Source organism: Triticum urartu, chromosome 7A (assembly GCF_056163025.1).
Source record: "Triticum urartu cultivar PI428250 chromosome 7A, HENAU_Tu73, whole genome shotgun sequence".
NCBI classification, from domain to species: Eukaryota; Viridiplantae; Streptophyta; class Magnoliopsida; order Poales; family Poaceae; genus Triticum; species Triticum urartu.
Genome location: NC_141879.1, coordinates 727,294,542 through 727,320,676, shown reverse-complemented (window position 1 = coordinate 727,320,676; position 26,135 = coordinate 727,294,542). Strand labels below are relative to the sequence as shown.

At 42.8% G+C, this 26,135-nt stretch overlaps 1 pseudogene; it reads left to right on the top strand.

The window, feature by feature from the left end:
- The first annotated feature begins 1,623 nt into the window (after positions 1–1,623).
- LOC147962311 (disease resistance protein RGA5-like) lies at positions 1,624–26,135 on the top strand (annotated as a pseudogene).

Sequence of the window (26,135 nt, the reverse complement as noted above, 5' to 3'; positions counted from 1 at the left end):
ATCTCTATGTCTCTCTCTTACCGTTACTATTTCATTGTCTTGGCTTGCAGGTCGCCGCTTGAGTCGGATGAGGTCATGGTTACTTTACCTGGTGAGTTACTGCCCAGGAAGAGCACAATCCACCACCGCTATATACTGATGGTGCCATCAAGGACGTCGTCATATTGACCGCCGATGACCTACATCCTTTCGCTTTCCCTCATGTTTTGCAGAATAGAAGTGGCCTGAAAGCCACTCGAATGAAATCTTGTGTCTTGTGATGTGCCAATGCCATGAATTAGATGTCTGTAGTATATATTTTTAATTGAACTGTTTACCTATGATATTGAGCACGGTACATGAGTGCATGAATCAGCATTGCAGTTTCAACTGTTTTGATGTATGGTGATCTCTGTTTTGTGCAGACTAAGAAGGCTTTGTACTGAATTTTTATAGGTCACATGCGACAAGTTGCCCTTCCTATGTTAATCTTGATACTTTGTACTGAATTTTTATGCGAACCAGTATTTGTCCGGATTGTCTTATATCGTTAATCTTGATGTCTTCTGCTAAATCTTGATGATCTCTGTGGAACCACTCATGCATTTTAATGCTTTCTATTGATCCATATCCTGCTTTGTGCTTTACTTTGTATTGGATTACATCCTTGATAAATACCAGATGATGGATCATTGGATCACTGCTTTAGAAAGGCACACTGTGGGCCCAAACATAAATTGGCTCTTTCTGTCTATATTGAGCACTATGAATTGGACCAATGCTGTAATGACCAAATGTGTCATGTTTGCCTTGCTTATATATGTTGCATTACCCTTTGGCGTTACTTCGACAAAATCTTCTACTGAAACAAACATCCTGGGCTTTGCCAAGATGTAAATCTACTGTATTGGACCAATCCATCATGAGAATCACTCTAATTCCCTTTGGCAACACAAAATGTTACGTTTAAGCGTTGGAAAATGCGATGAGCCAGGCACCATGCACCAAAAGTTTTTTACCGGATTGGATATGACAGTACCCGGCAGCGTTGCTGGCGGGTGCGGCAAGCCGCACTTTCTATCTAGTGCATGCTAAATTCAATCAGACTCAGCGGCACCGTACCTGCGCTCGCCATGAGGGCCAGCCTCCAGTCGTCTTCACAGCCTACCTCCCGGTGGCCCCATGTACCACCAAACATCGGACGAAACCATCGCTTGGCTTCCAGTTTGGCGCGTGCGGAAGCTACGACCCGGATTCTTTTTCTTCGCTCGCCCTCTGCCACATATGGTTCTGCTGAGGTTGGAGATGTCCTAATCTCTTTGACAAGTTGGCATTCCCAGCCAAACAAGTAGCTGTTCTGTTAGGTGTTAGGTTAGGACGTATGTACTCCAGAATCCAGACGAATATTAGCAGCACGCAACCTTGGATTATTCCCGAGGAAAGGTTCCTTGCGCCTTCCTCTCCACAACTTTAGTCCTCCAGATTAAACCCCCACTAATATAACCTATAGTAGGAAAATAAAAATAGAAGTTGTAACGGCTTCCGCTGAATTTTCTGCACCAGAAGATGATAGACTGATGGATATATACCACATAGCTCTGCATTTTATCTGTTCCAATAGGAAAAGAAATCACACACAACACAACCGAGAGAACAGAACAAGGAGGCTAGCTACAGAGATGGCAGCCGAGGCGCTGGTGAGCGCTTCCACGGGGGTGATGAACTCTGTTTTGGAGAAGCTGGCAGCTTTGATGGGGGACGAGTACACGAAGCACAGGAGCATGCAGCGGGAGGTGGCGTTCCTCAAGGACGAGCTTGACAGCATGGACGCTGTCCTCAAGAAGCTCGAGAACATGGAAGAGGAACTCGATCCACAGACTAGGGAGTGGAAGAACCAGGTGATGGATATGGCGTTTCACATTGAGGACTGCATCGACGACATCATGCATGAATCTGGTGAGGATTCTAACAGAGGAGATGTCGGATTTGTTGGCAAAATTGCTCAATACATTACCGCGTTGAGAGCGCGCCACCAGTTTGCCAAATAAATCCAACAGCTGAAGACCTGGGTTAAAGACGTGAGTGAGCGTCGGAAAAGGTATAAGGTTGATGAGTGTGCCCCTAGTTCTAGCTATGTAGCTGTAGATCCACGGGTGCCTGCGCTCTACATAGAAGCGGCGAACCTTGTTGGCATGGAGGGTCCAAAAGAGGAGCTTATCAAATTGTTGACGGCCGAGGAGACTGCATCTGTCCAGCCTCCTAGAGTGGTGTCTATTGTTGGGTTTGGGGGTCTAGGAAAAACCACACTTGCAAATCAAGTATACCATGAGCTTGGAGGGAAATATGACTGCAAGGTTTTCGTGTCAATATCACAAAGACCTAATATGATGAAGCTTCTCGGTAGGATCATCGAAAAACTTAAGATGCCACAACCAACCCATACTGATGAGGCGCAAGATCTCATTGACAACATCAGAGAATATCTAAGAGACAAAAGGTACTTTAGTAACTTCTCAATCCCTATTGCATAGTGCCTTTGAAGTTTTACAGTCTACAGTTTGTCCCTTCTACTGTCATTTCAACATTTGATGATTTGAATTAATGCATACTGATAGAGTGCATATTTAATATAAAATGTTTGCAGGTACTTTTTTGTCATTGATGATATATGGGAGGAATCAGTATGGGGAATTATTCGTTGTGCGTTTCCAGAGAACCAACGAGGTAGCAAAGTAATCACAACCACGAGAATTGTGACAGTAGCTAATGCAACCTGCGACTATCGGCATGAGTTCATTTACAAGATGTGTCCTCTTGATGACCAAAACTCAAGAAAATTATTTTTCAGTAGAGTTGGACAGGTTGATCTTCAACCATTAGAAGAGATTTCGAATGAAATTCTACGAAAATGTGGTGGTCTCCCACTTGCTGTCGTCAGTATTGCTAGTCTTTTGGCGAGTCAGCCAACTAGATCAGTGACACAATGGAAGCATGTGTGCAATTCTTTAAGCTCAAATATGAGATCAAATCCATCTTTGGAGGGGATGAGATGGATACTGAACCTTAGCTACAACAATCTTCCTCATCGTCTCAAAACTTGTTTGCTATATACTGCCATGTACCCAGAGGATTACATTATTAGAAAGAATGATCTTGTTAGGCAATGGGTGGCTGAAATTTTCATCCGCAAAATACATGGCGAGGATGCAAATGAGGTCGCTGGAAGCTGCTTTAACGAGCTTGTCAATAGGAGCATGATCCAACCTACAAATATTGGGTACAATGGACATGTCATAAATTGTAAAGTTCATGATATGATTCTTGATCTAATCAGAATCAAGTCGGTAGATGACCTACAGAGCATGAGCTCGGCATTGCGGAGCAAGGTTCGTAGAATTTCCCTTCAGTTGGATTCTGGAGCAAATGGAGGCACAATAGAAGCAAGCTTAAGGAGTAAATGGCACTTGCGGTCCAAGAACTTGCGCTACACGTGCACTTAAGTCACGGTACTTGCAAACCGGAAAAACCCGTCATAGAACTTGCATTACGGGTGCAGATAGGTCACACAGGTCATCTGAACCGGCCAGCTGCCTGGTTTTCTCCCTCTAATGGTCAAGCGCGATAAATTTGTTCACGACTTTAAAAATATATGTGATTTGTGACTTTAAAAAAATGTTCATGAACGATAAATTTGAAAACTATTTGTTCACGACTTTAAAAAACATGTTCGCGAACGTTTAAAGAAAACTATTTGTGATTCGCGACTTTAAAGAAATGTTCACGAACGATATATTAAAAAATATTTATTAAAAATATTTGTGATTCGTGACTATAAAAAAGTTTCCAGGAATGAAAAATTTGAAAACGTTCGTGAATGATTAATTTGTAAACTATTTGTTCACGACTTTAAAAAAATGGTCGAGAAAGGTAAAATTGAAAAATATTTTTGATTCGCGAACATTTTTTAAAAGTTGTGAACATTAAAAAAAAATTGTGATTCACGACTTTAAAAAAAATTCATGAACGATAAATCAAAAAATATTTACTAAAAATATTTGTGATTTGTGAATTTAAAAAAATGTCCATGAAAAAAAAATTGAAAATGCTTGCGAACGATAAATTTGAAAGTGTTCGTGAATGATTAATTTGAAAACTATTTTTTCATGACTTTAAAAAAATGTTCGAGAATGATAAATTTAAAAAATATTTGTGATTCGCGAACATTTTTTTAAAGTTGTGAACATTTTAAAAAAATATTTGTGATTCACGACTTTAAAAAAAGTTCGCAAACAATAAATTAAAAACTATTTATTAAAAGTATTTGTGATTTGTGACTTTTAAAAATGTCCACAAACGAAAAATTTGAAAATGTTTGCGAACAATTAATTTGAAAATGTTCATGAACGATTACTTTGAAAACTATTTGTTCAGGGCTTTAAAAAATGTCTGTGAATGATAAATTTGAAAAATATTTGTGATTTACAAACATTTTTTTGAAGTTGTGGACATTTAAAAAAATTGTGATTCGCGACTTTAAAAAGATATTCTTGAATGATAAATTAAAAAATATTTATTGAAAATATTTGTGATTCGTGAGTTTAAAAAAATGTCCAGGAATGAAAATTTTGAAACGTGACCTAGCTGCACCCGCAACGCAAGTTCTATGACGGGGTTTTCTCGAAAATAGAGCAGCTGGCCGGTTCAGATGGCATATGTGACCTATCTGCACCCGCAATGCAAGTTCTATGATGGGTTTTTCCGGTTTGCATGTACCGTGACTTAAGTGCACCCGCAGCGCAAGTTGTCGGACCGCCAGTGCCATTTACTCCAAGCTTAAGCATGCCGCATATTCGATCTCTTGCTCTTTTTGGGAAGTCTTGTTTCAAGTTGTCTATGTATGACCTCAAGTCCATCCGAGTTCTGAATGTGAATTGCCAGGGTGCTCGCATGGGTGACAGGATTGACCTCACACCAATCTGTAAATTATTTCATCTCAGATATTTGAGAATCCGCAGCCGCAAACAGATGTCAACCCTTATTCTGCCTGCCCTAATTGGAGACCTGAAACATTTGGAGACGCTGATGTTGATATTGGACACGAATATTACTACTGCCATGCCATCTGATATTGTTGATTTGCCTTGCTTGCTGCATCTACATGTTCCTATGGGAACAAGGCTACCTGATGGAATTCGTAGGATGAAGGCCCTACGTACTCTGATGTATTTAGATGTGCACATGAACTCGGTGGATAATTTAGCAGGTCTCAGTGAACTTACAAATCTTAGACATCTTAGTTTTTGTTTCGATGATGTTGAACATACTGCCAGCCAACATGGATTTCTTACAAACACTTTCTGGTGTTCCGTGGCCAAACTCCTGACTTGCAATCTGAGACATCTTTGGTCACGTAGCAGGATATTTTCTCCTCCATCTGTTGAATTGGCTTCTCTGATCACTAGCAACACTGAGAGCAATCTTGAGGAACTCCATGTTGCAGCAACTTGGATGTTTCCAAGGGTTCCAGTATGGACCGGTCAACACGAAAAGCTGTGCATGCTGGGACACTAGTAGAAAACAGGCCTATTGTCCCGGTTCGTAAGGGCCTTTTGTCCCGGTTTCAGAACCGGGACTAAAGGGTCGTTACTAATGCCCTGACCCTTTAGTCCCGGTTATGGAGTCCCGGTTCTAACCAGAACCGGGACAGATGGGCCTCCACATGGCCTGCGCGCTGAGCCCAGGCAGGAGGGCCTTTGGTCCCGGTTGGTGGCACCAACCGGGACCAATAGGCCTCCACGCGTCAGCATTTCTGTGGCTGGGTTTTTTGTTTTTTTTAAAGGAGGGGTTGGGGGTTTTGGGGGGTTAATTTAGGTATTTCATATATTGTGTTAGATAGCTAATTAATAGAGAGAAGTGTCCTCTCTTATGTCCGTGCTTGGTCGACGCTACGTACTATACATACGTATAGAGAGGACTAGACACGCTAGCTAGCTAGTAAGCAAACGAAGGAAACAGAAGATCGTCATGAACATATATGCATACAGAGAGAAGTGATATCGACCACCTCTCCTTCTCCGAGAGATTGGTCGAACAACAAGTTCTCTTATATCTATCGTCCGACACTACCGGCTACATATATACAATAATTATCTTTTACAAATATAATCTCCTAAATTATGGACGCATGGTCCACATAGTATTCTCCGTCTTCAGCGATCACGTGGTTAAGAAAGAATGCCGCCAATTCCTCTTGAATTGCTCGCATGCGATCTGGTGCTAGGAGTTCATTCCGCATCCGAAACATCTAATTTGAAGAAGGGGGTCAATACATATATATATATGAATGAATGAAACTCAACACAAATGATGGTAATAAAATAAAATTGTGAATATTGTTATTTACGCACTTCATATTATTCGTCAGAGTACCCGCCCCGCTCACAGGTCGTGTGGCGGATGGACTCGCAGACGTAGTATCCACAGAAATCATTCCCTTGTTCCTGCCACAACCACTTTACAAGAAATAGAGGTCAATCAAACTGATAAGAAAAAATGCCAAATGGTATTGATGAAACTAGCGCTTGAATCACTAGGAGATGCGCGGAACATGCTACTATAGTACTTACTTTCGGGTGTCTAAATTGCAACTCCTTCGGCAGTCCCGGAGCTTTTCTGGTGAATTTTCTCCAAACCCTGCCGGACAAAGAAAACAATTACTTGATATCAGGAAATGAACAAAGTTGCTGATATGGTGGATAATGATCGATTTAACTTACTTCTTGAGGATTTCAGTCATGTCCGCATACTCCTGGGATCTTTTCGTCTAGAGTCCAAGACAGTTACTACTCCCTGCTCAAGCCTAATCTCTAGGAGAATATAGTGGAACCTGCGCATGCATGCATAACTCATCAATTACATTACTATAACCTGGACTAATATATAAGGGAAACCGAATATGCACAAGACAGTAACACTCACTTGAAGTTGTAAGGAAAGAGTATTATATCTTTGTGTTCATTTCTTTTGAATGATCGTAGCAAGTTGGCCTCGGTATCTTCGGGACGATGTTCAACCTCAGTTGCATCTATGAGATATGTGTTAACGAACCCAATATCACCGATTTGTCTTTTCTTCAATTCGGCGATCTTCAATCTGCATAATATAGTGAGGATAATTATAAATACATGCAATGAAAGAGCTGAGCTATATAGAGAGACTTAATGACAGAAGTAGTAGCTAGTACTTACAGACAGTAGCAGGTGACCGTTGCTTTATCGAGGGCCAATTGATTGAAAAACTGATAGAACTCCTCAAATGGAATAGGAAATAGTTCAATTCCAACGAGGTCATGCTCCGGTTTAACTCTCGCATACAAAGTACTCCTCCCGCCCAGACTCTCTGCAGATTTTCAAGTACCAATCATGCAATCTTCGCATCATCGTTGATAGAGATTTTTCATCTTTGACGAGAGGCTTCCCGTACTCGTATCTGTGTATCTGCACCTCCATGGGATCATAATGTACATCGTCGGGCAGGTAATCGTCAAGATTGCTATAACCGGGCACCATCCTCGGATCGACGATGTCGCTAGGCACCTTGAGCGGGGGGCACGATTGCTTCGCTTGTTCGCCGAGCTGGGAAATTTGTTTCCCAGCTACTCGTCGTTCTTTTAGCCTTTGATCACTGACTGTACTTCCCGACCGCTCCGCTTCGGCCCATGTCTTTGCAATAATGCGCTCATAGTTGCCTTTCGGCGGAGACTTGGGTGGTTTTGCCAGGGCAGCCAGACTGCGCTTCACTTTCACCGGATCTACCTTCTCCTCCGGAGGTGCATGTCTCTTTGCTTTCAACCCTTGAAACCAGTCATCCACTTTGGTTTGCGTGATCTTCGCGTTCTCCTCCGGGGTCCTCTCGTATGGTAACTTCTCTGGAGTCTTCAGAGAAGGACCGAATCTGTATGCCCTCCCGCCTCTGGCTGTACTGCTAGACGCTGGCCGAACAGACGGAGCGGCTGTCTTCTTTACTTGCTTACGAGGCGGAGGAGAAGGACTACGACGCGCCGGAGCAGCTGCCGGAGCGGCGGCGGGTCTCTTCCGCCCTTGCTGACGAGGCGGAGAAGGAGGAGGCTGGCTGCTCGGGCGCGCCGGCGCAGGCGGAGAAGGAGGCGGAGTGCCGCCACGCGCCAGAGAAGGAGCCGGCCGAGGGCCCTGATCGTCACTCGCTGGAGGAGGAGGCGGTGGAGGAGGCGGAGTGCCCTGACTCGCCGGAGGAGGAGGAGGAGGCGGAGGCATCCAGTTCGGAAGGTTGATGAGCTCCTTCCGCCATAGGCATGGAGTCTTCAGAGAAGAACCACTACAAGAAATATGTCAACTTGTGACCACCACTATTGGTCACTGAATGGTCACAAATTTCCATTTGTGACCTTTTTGTGACCAAAAACATAAGGTCAAAACCTGGCCGTCATAAACTGACTATAGCGACCTTTCTTCTGGAATGGTCGCAAACGTTTATGACCAAAATATGTCCACTGTGGCGTTTTGGTCACTAGCAACCTCCGCAGGCCACGTAGGCATCCAGCGTGGCAAGCTGATGTGGCACAAGATTCAGCCCGGTCCGATTCGGCGTTTTACATGGGCCGAGCCCATTAATTCAGCACATTTAACTTTTCTTTCTCTGTGCTTTGATTGGCTAAATGGGCCTGGCCCAATAATTAGGATTTTTTTTTCTGAGATGCAGTCTTTTACAATCCATTTTTTTTGGGCCTCAACCTTTTTAGAATCTGAAAGTTATATTGCTCTTTTTAGAAACAAGTCCAACATAGTTTGGGCCATGGCCTTTTTAGAGCCCAAGTATTGAGTGCAATATAAATTCTGGACATGGCCTTTTTACAATCCAATAGTGGGCCAAGCCCTCTTTTATTTACAGCCAATATTCTCAAATCAGTATAGTAACAGTACTTCTTTCCCACAATAATAACACAAGTATAGAAAACTTTCTCACACAACTTTTTCCCGCATAACATTAGACAGACGAACACATATCAATAACTTATCTCCTATGTTCACAAATACATAACTTTTGGAATAGCGGCACAAGCTGTGGCAATACAAGCATTCAAAAAGTAGAAGCCAACAAGCAATATCCATCAGGAGGTGCCTTGCATACTGCCTCCTTCGAGCCTGCGAGAGAAAAAACAAGGTGAAGGTCAGTACGCATCAAGGATGCTGCTGTTTTGGGTCAAGCCAAGTCGAGCGCATAAGAGAATTTAGTCAACAAAAATTAACATATGAACATCTTTCACAATCATCATTTATAAAAAAACATATGCAAACAGTTGTACAATGGTTGAGTGCTCATACTTCTATTATATCAGGCAATAGCATTTACCAATAGTGATGATCAGTGCAATAGGAACATGCAAACAGATGTACAATAGGAACATGTCATGTATCTTTCAAATATGCAAACAACTGTACAACTAGCTCTAGTATACCGCCATGCATGGGCACTTTTTAATATTTATATTCATCACAGCAACCTATAACCACCTATGCTTACAAATCAGAAAGTAGACATATATACTGAACAAAAGCAACAGCCAGGAATAGATGACTTAACAGTTCATGTTTGTTAACAAAACAAGAGTGGACATCTCACAGTGAGTTAACTATCTGATGAATTTAGTAAAACAAAGACTAGCATTCGGTGCTACAAGAGACAAAACAGGAATCCAAGTATCCCAACATCCCAATGTATGGATACATGAATGTCGCACCAAACACAGATACATGAATCGACATCTCACACTGGTACTAATCATGCATGCATCACCTTAGGAAAATATATTGTAAGTGCGGACTAGCATCATGAAACAACCAGAGATTCAGAACAAGTCGTGGCTTTGAAATCCTTATAACCAGAGATTCATGTACCCAACTGAAGCAAAAACAAGCAGCAGAAAAAAGCCCCTCCTACTGACTGATTGCTCCAGAAAAAAGCCCCTCCACAGCCAGCAGTAATCATATTTGATTTATACGACCGAATTGAGCGAGGTAGTAGATCAGCCATTGCATAGCGACTGAATTTGAAATCTAACTGAAAAACTGGGTGGAGCACTAGCCAAACTGACACGGAAACAAGTAAACCAACACAGGTACGATCACATTGTCATCACGACACCGAGCAAACACTGAAGAAAGAAGGAAGTGACCAGCACAGAATCGAGCAGTAACAGAGAGGGGGAGGGGAGACGGGCAACTTACAACATCACTTGGGACTTCCACTTCTCACCACCGGCCTTGCCTATCTGCAATTTGAACCCCATACCAGATCAGGACACAGAAATCACAACAAAACTCATGGTAGCACCAGTTCAAACGAGCAACAAGACGTCATGATTTAAGTTTCATTCCATCCATTACAATCATAGTCTAAAGAAATCTAGAACAAGAGCTGCCTACATGCAACTTCATTCTGACTAGCAGCACTAATTTTTTTTGCACAAGAAGAGCAACAGATTCAGTTTCATCATGGATATCAATCATTATCGATACACTAGTTTGTACGATCGATGTCCATGTTCTTTCTTTCTTACTCGATAGCCATATAAGCATGTGCACCTTCGGATTTCAATGTGGACAAGACAAACAAAGTAGAATAATTGAATGATTGCAATGTTCAGTGGCAACAGAGTGAATACACAGATACTGCAACATAAGGGAAGTTGTGGAGCAGCTGTACAAAGTGAATACAATCATATACATTGGCCAACTAACCATCTCCATACACATCTTTGGCAATGATGCTACATATTAAATACACAAAAGTTTAACACAACTCCTGGTCCAACCATCTCCATAAGATTACAAGAAATGTGAAGTTTCTGTCAAGTGACAAATATGCAAACACTAACGGTGAATCCAACCATCTAAATTACTGAAACAGAACAAGAGGTATTTTTAGACCCAATAAATCCAAACTTCATGAGAGACCGGCAACAGCAGAAGAATTTTCCGTTTAAAGCTTTGGATTTGCGAATGTAGATTCAGATAGCATAAAACAAACATGCAGTACAACTTTTTTTATTAGGCATGAAACAGAGAAATTATTAACTTTCACTGCTAGGACTAAAAGAGATTATCAGTCGACATACATTGAGGTCGTTCCAGTGAGAATGTGCACCAACTTAGTTTTCCCCCTCTGCACAAGCTCATGGGAATGACCTCATCCTCCTCGACATAATCGCAGTGCATGGAACTAAAAGGCGTGAAGCTTGCAGCATGTAGTGGTTCTGTACTTTTTTGGGGCTGTGATCTGATCGAGTACTAATAGGCTGAGATATGTGTCAACACCTCATTTAACCCCCTTGCAAGCACACGGTGCAAGCCCATAGTTCAACCTGTTAAAACTGTTAATTCTTGGTTCTGCATAGTCATGACAGCACAGGCAGAGGCGAGAATTTATCCAAGTAATGAGTAGGCTTTCTTTGAACATTACAAGTAGTGTGAAACAGTGGTCCAAAAGTGAAGGGGATTCCCATGAAATGCAACTGAAATTGGTACGAACTGGATTATTGTGCCTGGTTGGATTATGGCAGAGGAGTACGTTATGCTTCACATCATCATCACGAGGCCAGAGATCACGAGATTGATTACCTTCTGTGTAAACAAGGAGAACTGAGCGGCATAGCCCTGGCAGTTGGAGGCATCCAGCACCCAGGTCGCCCCTCGCATCGACGGCTTGGGCGGCAACCCGATCTTTTCCAACATCGCTACTGGCAGGAAGAAACCCTGCTTGTCTACGAACAAAGAACTCTGCAGGTTAAATTTAATCACTAGAACCCACATGAAGTTGATCAGAGAGAGCGACAGCGACGATTGAGAGGGGCGCAAATCCTGACTAGCGATCCGTGGATCTGGAGCGACAACTCATGAGTGCCGTGCGGGGATGGTGAAGGAGAGGTGGAAGAGGAGGAGGGGGAGGAGGCTAACCTTGCCGGCCTTGCCCTTCTTCCCGTTGGCGGCCGACTTCTCGGCCCCCTTGCTCCTCACCGCCAACCTACAAGGAGCAGCCGAGCCTTTCTCATCTCCAGGAAGGAGAGAGAGATGGAGAGGGGCTCGTGCAGCTTCGCGGGGTGCGAGGAGTAGGGGTGGGAGGCGTAGCGCGAGGCCTTGAGCGCCTCCTCCAGGTCGGGCTGTGTGGCGGCGTCGCGGCTGATCCGCTCTGAGACGTGTAGCCCTGCCGAGGCGACGTGGGGCTGATGGCCTCATCCTCCGCCCACGCCATCATCGGAGCGCCGCACCTCTGCAGGGAGGAGGGGCGGGACGGCGAGCAGTAGTGGGCGGCGGCGAGGAGGTGGGATCTGGGGATCGAGGGGAGGGGGAGGGTGAGTGGGCGGATCGGATCTGGGATCGAGGGGAGGGTGGGTGGGTGCGCGGGTTAGGGTTTTTTTCTCGGCACAAGCTCCACCGCTGGATGGGTGCGCGATGGACGGCTCAGACTGCGTCCAATTTGGTGATCCGCGTGAAGGCAGTTCCTCGCGTCTGATTGGCCAGCTATCTCGCGCTTGAATCTCAAAATTTTGGACCCAAAACTTTGATTTCTTATAAAAAACATAACAATGGCATATCAAAATGACCTCGTATTTTGCATAAGTGTGGTGTGCATCTTGAAATGGCAAACAATGTTTTCAAATAGAGCTTGCATTTTCTTTGCAAAAGAACCATTTTTCATTTTTCGAGTGCCCGAATTGAGTTATTTTTGTGAAGGACCTACCATATATTTGTTGCAAAATTGGACCAAATCATTTTTCTAAAATACTAGGCCATATTTAATGCACAATTGACAAAATGATTGGGTGTCAAAAGTTTTGATCCACCTCTGGTGAAAAAGACAAATTCCCGCCGATTCAGTTGGAAGCGGGTCAAATTTGAACTGCAGGTGCCTCATAATTTGCTATTTATTTTTTCCAAAAATCATTTCTAGGTACATAAGTACCTATTTAATCAGAGAAACACCAAAAAAATTCCAAGATTCAACCACTAGCTACGAACGGTCATTCCCGCCGTTTTGACCGCATTTTGAAACGGGCATAAAAAATTCAAAAAAAATCAAAAAATTGGGAAACCTTTGCATTGTGTCATTATATGTGGCCAAGTTCCTAGGAAAAATAACAAACTTGTAATACGACAATTATTTTTAAAAAGTGTTCTCATAAACGAGCTATCACGTGTGGAGATCAATGGCTTTCAAGCCAAATGTTCAATCTTATGGCCCCATTCATGGCATAGTTTGTTCAAATGATCTCATATTGTGCACAAGGGTGCATATTGGAATGGCAAACGATGTTGCCTAAGGAAGTTTTCATTTTCTTTGGACAAAAAAACCATTTTCCATTTTTCGAATGCCCAAAAGGAGGTTTTTTTGTGAAGGACATCCCAAATAATTGTTGCAAAATTAGACCAAATCATTTTTCTAAAATACTAAGCCATATTTAATGCACAATTGATAAAATTGTTGGGTGTCAAAAGTTTTGATCCACCTCTGGTGAAAAAGACAAATTCCCACCAATTCAGTTGGAAGCGGGTCAAATTTGAACTGCAGGTGCCTCATAGTTTGCTATTTGTTTTTTCCAAAAATCATTTATAGGTACATAAGTACCTATTTAACCAGAGAAACACCAAAAAAATTCCAAGATTCAACCACTAGCTAGGAACGGTCATTCCCGCCGTTTTGACCGCATTTTGAAACGGGTATAAAAAATTCAAAAAAAATCAAAAAATTGGGAAACCTTCGCATTGTCTCATTATATGTGGCCAAGTTCCCAGGAAAAATAACAAACTTATAATACGAAAATTATTTTAAAAAAGTGTTCTCAGAAACGAGCTATCACGTGTGGAGATCAATGGCTTTCAAGCCAAATGATCAATCTTATGGCCACATCCATGGCATAGTTTGTTCAAATGATGTCATATTGTGCACAAGGGTGCATTTTGGAATGGAAAAAAATGTTGCCTAAGGAAGTTTTCATTTTCGTTGGACGAAAAAACCATTTTCCATTTTTCGAGTGCCCAAAAGGAGGTTTTTTTGTGAAGGACCTCCCAAATAATTGTTGCAAAATTAGACCAAATCATTTTTCTAAAATACTAGGCCATATTTAATGCACAATCGACAAAATGGTTGGGTGTAAAAAGTTTTGATCCACCTCTCGTGAAAAAGACAAATTTCCGCCGATTTAGTTAGAAGCGGGTCAAATTTGAACTACAGCTGCCTCATAGTTTGCTCTTTATTTTTTCCAAAAATCATTTCTAGGTACATAAGTATCTATTTAATCAGAGAAACACCAAGAAAATTCCAAGATTCAACCACTAGTTAGGAACGGTCATTCCCGCCGTTTTGACCGCATTTTGAAACGGGGATAAAAAATTCAAAAAAAATCAAAAAATTGGGAAACCTTCGCATTGTCTCATTATATGTGGCCAAGTTCCCAGGAAAAATAACAAACTTATAATACGAAAATTATTTTAAAAAAGTGTTCTCAGAAACGAGCTATCACGTGTGGAGATCAATGGCTTTCAAGCCAAATGATCAATCTTATGGCCACATCCATGGCATAGTTTGTTCAAATGATGTCATATTGTGCACAAGGGTGCATTTTGGAATGGCAAAAAATGTTGCCTAAGGAAGTTTTCATTTTCGTTGGACGAAAAAACCATTTTCCATTTTTCGAGTGCCCAAAAGGAGGTTTTTTTGTGAAGGACCTCCCAAATAATTGTTGCAAAATTAGACCAAATCATTTTTCTAAAATACTAGGCCATATTTAATGCACAATCGACAAAATGGTTGGGTGTAAAAAGTTTTGATCCACCTCTCGTGAAAAAGACAAATTTCCGCCGATTTAGTTAGAAGCGGGTCAAATTTGAACTACAGCTGCCTCATAGTTTGCTCTTTATTTTTTCCAAAAATCATTTCTAGGTACATAAGTATCTATTTAATCAGAGAAACACCAAGAAAATTCCAAGATTCAACCACTAGTTAGGAACGGTCATTCCCGCCGTTTTGACCGCATTTTGAAACGGGCATAAAAAATTCAAAAAAATCAAAAAATTGGGAAACCTTCGCATTGTGTCATTATATGTGGCCAAGTTCCCAGAAAAATAACAAACTTTTCATACAGCAATTATTTTTAAAAAGTGTTCTCAGAAATGAGCTATCATGTGTGAAGATTCATGGCTTTCAAGCCAAATGATCAATCTTATGGCCACATTCATGGCATAGTTTGTTCAAATGATCTCATATTGTGCACAAGGGTGCATATTGGAATGGCAAACAATTTTTCCTAAGGAAGTTTTCATTTTCGTTGGACGAAAAAACCATTTTCCATTTTTTGAGTGCCCGAAAGGAGGTTTTTTTGTGAAGGAACTACCAAATAATTGTTGCAAAATTGGACCAAATCATTTTTATAAAATACTAGGCCATATTTAATGCAAAATTGAAAAAATGGTTGGGTGTAAAAAAATTTGATCCACCTCTCGTGAAAAAGACAAATTTCCGCCGATTTAGTTGGAAGCGGGTCAAATTTGAATTGCAGCTGCCTCATAGTTTGCTATTTATTTTTTCCAAAAATGATTTATAGTTACACAAGGACCTATTTAATCATAAATACATGGTTTGGTGGCAATACGTCGAGGTTTGGGCGGTGGCCGAGGGCCCCAACTCTAGAGCATGTAAACTCGCATGCCCGTCGCGTGGTCACCGCGTGACCGTAATATTGCCATGTGTTCTGGGCGGCCTAGGCATGTCTAGTGGGTTGGGCACTCCCCAGGTTGGTGCTAGGAAGAAAATTACAATATAAGATTCTCACGAGGAGACCGATCGATGCTCAAACATGAATTAGCAGCCAAGTGTTTGAATAGCGGTACGGAAAATGCACATGGCCAATGGGCGTGAGTTTTGGCTGAGGATGATCATCTACTAAGGAGAATGTCTTCACAGATTTTTAGATTAAAAGGAGGATCCTAGGTGGTACTTGCTTTGCAAAGTACCACGCTGGACAAAAATATGAATGTTGAAGCTGGGCTCAAAATAATGAATGGATTGAGCTGAAATTTTGTGGAGGATGGTGGTTATTTGGGCATAGGAAAGCATTGGAAAAAATGGATACCATTTGGACATGCCAAAGTGGTACTTCCTTCACAATGCTCTTCTATGGACAGAAACTTGGGAAAACTAGTGAGAGAGATTGGATGAATGAAATGAGCTCAAAATTGGTGTAAGTAAGTTACTTAGGTATGGTCATGCGCTGGTAAATTTTCAGATCATTTGGGTAAGCCTAGCTAGTACTTACTTCACAAAGCTTCTCTCGAGGTAGAAACTTTGGAAATTTCCCGAGAAAGATTTACTAGGAAAATTGAGCTGAATATTATCATGTGGCACTGATTTGGGTATGGAAGAGTGCCCGAAAAGTTTGAGGGTAATAGGAGGGGTCTATATAACACTTGCTTTGCAACTTGCCAATTTGGCCATAAAATATAAATTGAACCTGGGCTCACATAGATGATTTGACTGAGCTGAAATTTGGAGGAGGGTGATAATTTGGGCATATGAAGGAACTGTATAAATTTCATGTCATTTAGAGATATAAAAAAGGTACTTCCTTCACAATGCTTCTAGGTGGACAAAAACTTTGGAAATTTGCCGAGGAAGATTTGCTAGGCAAATGGAGCTGAATTTTGTCATGCGGTAATGATTTGGATAGGAAAGAGTGCCCAAAAATTCCTAGGGCAATCAAGAATATATAAATAGCACTTCCTTCATAAAGTGTTGTTGTGAACATAATAGGAAAATGAATATTGTTGAATTAGTTTGAACTAGGCAAGGAGGGATTTTTACATATTTGATGAAGATATGACCCAAAGAATTTATGAGATATTTTTGGGAATTTTGGGAATGATAGAAATATAGGTTGCTTCACAACCTAGGGCAAAAACTGCCACATGGACATGACACATAGGCAAAACTGATGAGATGGCGCCTAGTCATCACAACCCACCACAATCTACAAGGCTATCACCATCTATATTGGTCATGATCAGCTAGAAATAAGGCAGCGGACTAGCACTATTTGCTTTATGACCATTTCGTGTAAGGAAATTACGACCTTTCTGACCAAAATGGTCGCAATGGTTCAGGGTTTGGAGCCCCCTGAACAGATTTTGACCAATTGGTCTAAAATGGTCATAGATTTATGACCAATTCTTCGAGGGTCACTGACAGAAGGTCATAAGTTGACATATTTCTTGTAGTGAACCCAGCCGAGTCTCCCCTTCTCCGATGGGGTGGTCAAGCGGGAGGTCCTCAAATACCTCCGTTATTTCATCCACCATCACCTTAGCATATCCTTCTGGAATCGGCCGGCAGTGAAAAGTTGCGCCGGGTCAATTAGGAAAAACAGAGCCAACAGCCGCCTTGACCTTCATATTAATCCATTGCGTCATAAGGTGGCAATTTTGAGCCTCCGTGATAGCATCCACGGGATAGCTGGCAGGAGCCGTCAAGACAAGCTCCGGCTGAAGCAGCTCGGTGGAAGCCACGCTGCTTATCCGCTGAGATGGCGGGGTAGCTTCAGGGGAAGCTTCGGCAAGTCGTTTGCTGCAATTTGCTTCTCGTTCCTCTATCGCTTGTACCCTTGCGTGCAGCGCCTGCAGTTCGGTCTGCTGCACTTTTTCCTCCTCTCGTGGCTTTTGTAACCGCCTGCGTCCGGAAACCCAGCCTTCCATGGAATGGAGCCTGGCGTGCCTCGTGTCCATCCAGGGTCGCTCAGGATTTTCGAGGGCCTTTGTGAGCTCGTCGCTCTGGAAGGAACGTCCCTTTCTGCGCTGCAGCGATATAGTACCGAAGCTTCTTCAAGGGTATGTCAAGTTGCTCATCCGTCCAAATGCACTTCCCTGTTACAGGGTCCAAGGTTCCGCCAACTCGTTCTATTTTTTCTTCTTCTCCTCTATTCCTTTCTTCTTCTCCTCTTCTTTTTCTTCTTTTTTCCTCTTCTTATTTATTTCTCCCCTTCTTCCTCTCCTCTTCTTCTCCTTTCTTCCTCTTCTTATTTTTGTTTTTCCTCTCCTTTTTCTTTCTTCTTCCTTTCCTAGCTAGATATATAAATTTTTTCTAAAAATGTAACTTTTGCATATATAAAACTTTTCCATGGATCATCATTTCTCATATATATCCATCTATAGCCACATACATATATAAATGGAAAAAATGCTATGAACAAAAATACATATATACTTGGTAAATATTCTACGAAACATCGTTTCTCATATATATCAATGCATACATCCATGGATCATCATTGCTCATATATCCATAGTCATATATAAAAACTTTCTGCCTATGAACAAAAAACTTTCTATGAACAAAAACCTTTGTATGAACAAAAAACATTTTTGACATATTTAGCACATTCTAAATTTTCCTAACTCTTTTACAACCAAAAAAATTACTCCAACTTCCTGACAGTACCCACACTGCATTTCACCAAAAACCTTCTGATCCATAGTTTAAATTTTTTAAATTTCATTCAAATGAAATTTGAACCAGATTCAAATTCCTTGCTGAAAACCTATTCTAAACCAATCAAAAAATTCTGAAATTTTGCCTTCACCTTTGTCTTGCATCAGTACCTCACCACAAAAAATATCATAAATCCTAAAAATACCCAAAGCCATCTAGGATTTGATCAAACACCCTCTATATGCAGTGTTCATATCTGTAAAAAAATTCAGAAATTTCAGAAAAGTTTGCTACTGCTGCACTCCTTCTCCTCTCCTTCTGCTCTTCAATGCGTCGGGGCCGGCGGCGACCATGGAGCAGGGGCAGAGAGCAAGGGCCGCACTCGATCGGGAGGGGGGCTCACTTCGAGGGGGGCGGCGATGGCAGGAGTCCGGCGATGAGGACGGCGGGCTCGGGGTGGCACACGGTGACGGGGACGGCGGTCTCGGGACGGCGCGCGGCCGGCGACAGGGACGAGGAGGGGTGGGCTCTGGGAGGCACACAGCGACGCGGACGACGAGGACGGCGAGCTCGGGGATGCCGGCGATGAGGACGGCGCGGGCTTGGGGAGGCGACGACGTTGGCGGCGGCGGCGTAGACGGCGAGGTGGAGCAGCCTGACGGCGTCGTCGGCGGGGGAGGGGGGAACTGGCGATGCAAACCGAAAATTTTCACAAGTGTTTGTTATATAGTCCAAGCTTTAGTCCCGGTTGGTGGCGTAAACCGGGACTAATTCCCCCTTTAGTCCCGGTTGGTGCCAGCAACCGGGACCAAAGGCCTCTTTTCAGCAGCCCAAAGGGCGGGGAGCGGCGGCCTTTGGTCCCGGTTGCTGGCACCAACCGGGACTAAAGGGGGGCATTGGTCCCGGTTTGTGCCACGAACCGGGACCAATGCCACCCTATGGTCCCGGTTCGTCCCATCAACCGGGACCAATGGCCTTGTGCTGCCCCGCGCCCAAAAGTTTAGTCCCACCTCGCTAGTTGAGAGGGCTCTGGAGTGGTTTATAAGCGCTGTTGCGCCCACCCTCTCGAGCTCCTCTCAACTGCAGGCTTTCGGGCCTAATCTGCCACTTCAATGCTTGTGGGCCTACTGGGCCTGCTGCGGGCCTGAATCCTGGCCCATAGTTGGGTTTCTAGTCGTATTCAGGCCGTGGTGGCCCAGTAGGTGGCATTTTTTTTCTTTTTTGCTATTTATTTTTTCATTTCTACTTAGAAATAAATACTTATAGTTTTGTAGTGATTTCTTTTTTATTTTAGGTCACAAAAATTATAAACTTTCTGTTAGTGCCATTAGTTTTAAAATTTGAATAGTTTAAATTTGAATTTTTTAAAATTTGTGTGAATCACTAGTTTATGAATAACTTTACTATAAAAATTGATTTTTGAGTCAATCTTTTTCCTGCTATTTAATATTACTGTGTTTTATCATTATACTCAATTTGGTAATTTTAGTTAGTCATAACAAATATTATAGGCATTTTTTCTTTTTTGCTATTTATTTTTTTCATTTCTACCTAGAACTAAATACTTATAGTTTTTTAGTGATTTCTTTTTTCTTTTAGGTCACAAAATTATAAACTTTTCCGTTAGTGAACATAGATGCGCCTATAGAGAAAATTAAACCTAAATTCATAATCAATTTCTATGAATTTCAGAGAAATTCATTATGAATTTAGGTCCAATTTCCTATATAGGGGCATCTATTTTCACTTTGAGAGGAGCTCAACAACGTAGAGAGGGACGGGCTTATAAACAGGTGTGGGCGCCCTTCAGTTGGCGAGGTGGGACTAAACTCCGGGTGCAACGAGGGCCAACCCTTTAGTCCCGGTTTGTGGCACAAACCAGGACTAATGGTCATGGGCCAGGGGCGAGCCCTATTTTTTCCAGTTTTTTTGTTTTGTTTTCTGCATTATTTATTTCCTTTTGTTTTTTGCTTTATTTTTAATTCTTTTTGCTTTTAGTTTTAGAAAAATTATAAACTTTCTCTTAGTGCCATTAGTTTCCAAATTTGAAAACACTTTTTTAGTTTTTTAGTTTTCTTTGTTGCTTTATTTATTTTATTTTGTTTCTACTTACAACAAAATACTTATTGTTGCTATTTTTATTTTTTTCCAGTTTTTTTGTTTTGTTTTCTGTATTATTTATTTTCTTTTGTTTCTTGCTTTATTTTTTAATTCTTTTTGCTTTTAGGTCAGCAAAATTATAAACTTTCTGTTAGTGCCATTAGTTTTAGAAAAAATATAAACTTTCTGTTAGTGCCATTAGTTTTCAAATTTGAATAGTTAAAATTTGAATTCTTTGAAATTTGTGTGAATCACAAGTTTGTGATTAACTTTACTAAAAAATAAACATAGATGCACCTATAGAGAAAATTCGACCTAAATTCATAGTTTTCAAATGAACTCTGAAAAAGTTGGCATAGCATACTCGTCTGTTACAAATTTGGCATGGTATCATCATAATAGTTGCGGGAGAAAGTCTTCACTTTTTGTTCGCTTGTGTCATTTGCTTATTGCGCCGTAACCATGGATAATCTTCATCGTTTATCACGATGTTTGGGTCAGCCTTGACATTGAAGGTAGGAATTTCATGAAACTTTTCTTAATCTTCAGACATGTCTGTCTTGCCCTCCACTCCCAGGATGTCCCTTTTTCCTGAAAGAACTATGTGGCGCTTTGGCTCATCGTATGATGTATTCGTTTCCTTATCTTTTCTTTTTCTCGGTCTGGTAGACATGTCCTTCACATAGATAACCTCTGCCACATCATTGGCTAGGACGAACGGTTCGTCAGTGTACCCAAGATTTTTCAGATCGACTGTTGTCATTCCGTACTGTGGGTCTACCTGTACCCCGCCTCCTGACAGATTGACCCATTTGCACTTAAACAAAGGGACCTTAAAATCTTGTCCGTAGTCAAGTTCCCATATGTACACTATGTAACCATAATATGTGTCTTTTCCCTTCTCGGTTGTTGCATCAAAGCGGACACCGCTATTTTGGTTGGTGCTCTTTTGATCTTGGTCAATCGTGTAAAATGTATTCCCATTTATCTCGTATCCTTTGTAAATCAATACAGTCATAGATGGTCCCCTGGACAACAAGTACAACTCATCACAAACAGTGTTGTCACCTCTGAGACGTGCTTCCAACCAACTGCTGAAAGTCCTAATGTGTTCACATGTAATCCAATCGTCGCACTGCTCCGGGTGTTTAGAGCGCAGACTGTTCTTGTGTTCATCGACATACGGGGTCACCAAGGTAGAGTTCTGTAGAACTGTGTAGTGTACTTGAGACCAAGAATGCCCGTCCCTGCATATTATTGAGTCCGCTCCTAGCATGCCTTTTCCAGTCAGTCTCCCCTCATACCGCGATTTAGGGAGACCTATCTTCTTAAGGCCAGGAATGAAGTCAACACAAAACCCGATGACATCCTCTGTTTGATGGCCCATGGAGATGCTTCCTTCTGGCCTAGCGCGGTTACGGACATATTTCTTTAGGACTCCCATGAATCTCTCAAAGGGGAACATATTGTGTAGAAATACGGGCCCCGGAATGACAATCTCGTCGACTATATGAACTAGGACATGCGTCATGATATTGAAGAAGGATGGTGGGAACACCAGCTCGAAACTGACAAGACATTGCGCCACATCACTCCTTAGCTTGGTATGATTTCTGGATCGATCAACTTCTGAGAGATTGCATTGAGGAATGCACATAGCTTCACAATGGCTAATCGGACGTTTTCCGGTAGAAGCCCCCTCAATGCAACCAGAAGCAGTTGCGTCATAATCACGTGGCAGTCATGAGACTTTAGGTTCTGGAACTTCTTCTCTGGCATATTTATTATTCCCTTTATATTCGACGAGAAGCCAGTCAGGACCTTCATACTGAGCAGGCATTCAAAGAAGATTCCTTTCTCTTCTTTCGTAAGAGCGTAGCTGGCAGGACCTTCATACTACTTCGGAGGCATGATGTCTTTTTCGTGCAAACGTTGCAGGTCCTCCCGTGCCTCAGGTGTATCTTTTGTCCTTCCATAGACGCCCAAGAAGCCTAACAGGTTCACGCAAAGGTTCTTCGTCACGTGCATCACGTCGATTGAAGAGCGGACCTCTAGGTCTTTCCAGTAGGGTAGGTCCCAAAATATAGATTTCTTCTTCCACATGGGTGCGTGTCCCTCAGCGTCATTCGGAATAGCTAGTGCGCCGGGACCCTTTCCAAAGATTACATGTAAATCATTGACCATAGCAAGTACATGATCACTGGTACGCATGGCGGGCTTCTTCCGGTGATCTGCCTCGCCTTTGAAATGCTTGCCTTTCTTTCGACATTGATGGTTGGTCGGAAGAAATCAACGATGGCCCAGGTACACATTCTTCCTGCATTTGTCCAGGTATATACTTTCAGTCTCATCTAAACAGTGTGTGCATGCGTGGTATCCTTTGTTTGTCTGTCCTGAAAGGTTACTGAGAGCGGGCCAATCATTGATGGTCACGAACAACAATGCCTTTAGGTTAAATTCCTCTTGTCTGTGCTCATCCCACGTACTTACACCGTTTCCATTCCACGGCTGTAAAAGTTCTTCAACTAATGGCCTTAGGTACACATCAATGTCGTTGCCGGGTTGCTTAGGGCCTTGGATGAGAACTGGCATCATAATGAACTTCCGCTTCATGCACATCCAAGGAGGAAGGTTATACATACATAGAGTCACAGGCCAGGTGCTGTGATTGCTGCTCTGCTCCCCGAAAGGATTAATGCCATCCGCGCTTAAAGCAAACCATACGTTCCTTGGGTCCTTTGCAAACTCATCCCAGTACTTTCTCACGATTTTTCTCCACTGCGACCCGTCAGCGGGTGCTCTCAACTTCCCGTCTTTCTTACGGTCCTCACTATGCCATCGCATCGACTTGGCATGCTTTCCGTTTCTGAACAGACGTTTCAACCGTGGTATTATAGGAGCATACCACATCACCTTCGCAGGAACCCTCTTCATGTGGGGCTCGCCATGAACATCACCAGGGTCATCTCGTCTGATCTTATACCGCAATGCACCGCATATCGGGCATGCGTTCAGATCCTTGTATGCACCGCGGTATAGGATGTAGTCATTAGGGCATGCATGTATCTTCTCCACCTCCAATCCTAGAGGGCATACGACCTTCTTTACTGCGTATGTACTGTCGGGCAATTCGTTATCCTTTGGAAGCTTCTTCAATATTTTCAGTAGCTTCTCAAATCCTTTGTCAGGCACAGCATTCTCTACCTTCCACTACAGCAATTCCAGTACGGTACCGAGCTTTGTGTTGCCATCTTCGCAATTGGGGTACAACCCTTTTTTGTGATCCTCTAACATGCGATCGAACTTCAGCTTCTCCTTTTGACTTTCGCATTGCGTCCTTGCATCGACAATGACCCGGCGGAGATCATCATCATCAGGCACATCTTCTGGTTCCTCTTGATCTTCAGCAGCTTCACCCATTGCAGCATCATTGGGCACATCGTCTGGTTCCTCTTGATCTTCACCAGCTCCCCCCGTTGCAGCATCACGATATTCAGGGGGCACATAGTTGTCACCGTACTCTTCTTCTTCGTCGTCTTCCATCATAACCTCTATTTCTCCGTGCCTCGTCCAAACATTATAGTGTGGCATGAAACCCTTGTAAAGCAGGTGGGTGTGAAGGATTTTTCGGTTAGAGTAAGACACCGTATTCCCACATTTAGTGCATGGACAACACATAAAACCATTCTGCTTGTTTGCCTCAGCCGCATCGAGAAACTCATGCACGCCCTTAATGTACTCGGAGGTGTGTCTGTCACCGTACATCCATTGTCGGTTCATCTGCGTGCATTATATATAATTAAGTGTCCAAATTAATAGAAGTTCATCATCACATTAAAACCAAAGTACATACATAGTTCTCATCTAACAACATATAGCTCTCCAGAGCATCTAATTAATTAAACCATACATTGAAACTATGTAAAACATTTAAATGCGAAAACAAAGGAGATCATAATCGCAACCAAGGTAACAATTGATCCAACGACATAATGATACCAAGCCTCGGTACGAATGGCATATTTTCTAATCTTTCTAATCTTCAAGCGCATTGCATCCATCTTGATCTTGTGATCATCGACGACATCCGCAACATGCAACTCCAATATCATCTTCTCCTCCTCCTCAATTTTTTTATTTTTTCCTTCAAGAAATTGTTTTCTTCTTCAACTAAATTTAACCTCTCGACAATAGGGTCGGTTGGAATTTCCGGTTCACATACATCCTAGATAAATAAAATCTATGTCACGTTGGTCCGCATAATTTTCATAAACAATAAATGAACCAATAGTTATAAAGATAATATATATACCACATCCGAATCATAGACAGGACGAGGGCCGACGGGGGCGGATACCAAAACCATCGCACTATATAAGATGCAATAATAAAAGTAAGAAAATGATACAAGTATCTATCTAAACATACAAGTAAGAATATTTTTCCTTTCAGAAAGAAGAAAAGAACAAGAGGCTCACCATGATGGTGTCGGTGATGAGATCGGCGCGGGTGATCGACGGCGGTGAAGACGGAGGTGTGGCGTGACGGACCGCTAAATCTAGGCAAATCTCGAGGAAAATGGAGTTTTGAGGTCAAGCTTCGAGAGGAGAAAGCTTAACTAGTGTGGCTCGGGCATTTCATCGAACACCTCATGTGCATAGGAGGTGAGCTAGAGCACCACAAACCCCTCCTCTCGCCGGCCAGAGAAAAACAGAGCACTGGAGTGCTCTGCTCGCGGGCGAGGGTATATATAGGCACCTCATTGGTCCCAGTTCGTGGCATGAACCGGGACTAAAGGGCAGCCTTTGGTCCCGGTTCAGGCCACCAACCGGAACCAATGGTGGTGGGCCAGGAGTCAGGCCCATTGGTCCCGGTTCGTCCCACCAACCGGGACCAAAAGGTCCAGACGAATCGGGACCAATGGCCCACGTGGCCCGGCCGGCCCCCTGGGCTCACGAACCGGGTCCAATGCCCCCATGGGTCCCGGTTCTGGACTGAACCGAGACTAATGGGCTGACCCGGCCTGGACCTTTGCCCCCTTTTCTACTAGTGTCTGGACAATGCACCTGTGGTTGTGGCTACCAAGATCGCCGGGAACAAGGATTGTCATCCGTGATGGTGTGGTGGCATTCCAGCTTCTCAAATGTTTTAGAATCACGTGCTTGGCCCCATGCCTAACCTTCATGGCAGGGGCGATGCCCAAACTCCAAGAGTTGCATCTGCAAATCCATGAGCGTGGAGTGGAGCGTCACGGCCCCTCGACCATTGAAGGCGTGGAGCACCTGCCGAACTCAGGCAAGTCGACGTTGATATTTGCTTTGAGGGAGCGGATAAAGAATCGCAAACACGAGCTGCCGGCGCGGAGGCTGTCTTGACGAATGCCATCAGCGTCTCTCCAGGACACCCGAGCACCAAGATCAGGCTTCTAGATGGTATAGAATATTTTAAGCTTTCCAGTGGCAGTTCCGAGGGGGGCGATGAGGCAACCGAATGATGCAGCAGGTACCCTGCTAGTCAAACTTCGACTTATTCCTACAGCACTTTAG